General features: G+C 36.8%; 1 protein-coding gene across 1 annotated transcript in view; it reads left to right on the forward strand.

The window, feature by feature from the left end:
* Positions 1 to 969, forward strand: part of LOC107110459 (cytochrome P450 2K1-like) — a 17,610-nt gene that overhangs the window by 4,295 nt on the left and 12,346 nt on the right. The window lies entirely within an intron of this gene.

The following is a 969-nucleotide window of genomic DNA, read 5'->3' on the forward strand; positions in this document are numbered from 1 at the left end:
ATAAGGAAAGTATTAGCAGGGAAAATTTACCTTGAATTGGTGAAAGATAAGGAGTTTATATTAAGAACTTTAAAAAATAAATGGGATAAAGAAAAACAAATAACTTCTGACGACGTTAATATGTTAATGGTGAATTTGAAGAAAATTAAATTAGAAAAGTATAGAGAGCTTGAAAGAAAGATAATTTTGAAATGACATAGAACCCCTGCCCAATTGGCATATATGATTAAAGGTATGAAACCTAATTGTTGGCATTGCAACGCAATAGAAGGGTGGTATTCTCATCTATGGTGGGAATGCCCAAGGTTTAGAGATTTCTGGGGGAAAGTACGGGGAAAGATAGTAGGGTTGTGTAAGGTGGATTTTAAAACAGAGAATATATTCAGTCAGATATATTGGAAAGTATTAAACAAGATAAGGCATGGGATGGAAAGATGAAGGAGATAAAAAAGAAATGGGCTGTATATTTTCAATGGGTAAATAATGGAGAAGCCAATTCCGTTATACTTGAAAAAATGAAAAAAATGTGCTCATGGTTAAAAATTTAATTTGAAGTTATGTGATGGCCACCTTGTGGGGGGAGGGATATAAAAAGGGGGAAAAATAAGAGAACTGGGACTGGATTGTAATGTAATAATAATTTACGATGCAAATAATAATAATAATATTTTTTTTAAAAAGCGACTTCTGGGTGACACTCTGGTATCTGGGCAAAAACTGTACAGTAAAAGCCAGTTTTCCCATAGAGTTTTTGCCCAAATGCCAGAGTGTTGGCCAGAAGTCACTGGTAGGATGACATCACTTCCTTGGCAATGCCAGCAACGTGGCCTAGGCCACATTAAGAGGCCACTTTAAATGGTTAAGAGCTGTGGACTCAGGTTTGATTCACCAGTCCTCCACATGAAGCTAGCTGGGGGACCGTGGGTCAGTGCTACAAAGAGGACGCCATCTGAATATCTAAAGGGAAAG

This window comes from Gekko japonicus, unplaced genomic scaffold (assembly GCF_001447785.1).
Source record: "Gekko japonicus isolate JY-2015 unplaced genomic scaffold, Gekko_japonicus_V1.1 scaffold1595, whole genome shotgun sequence".
In the NCBI taxonomy this organism is placed as follows: Eukaryota; Metazoa; Chordata; class Lepidosauria; order Squamata; family Gekkonidae; genus Gekko; species Gekko japonicus.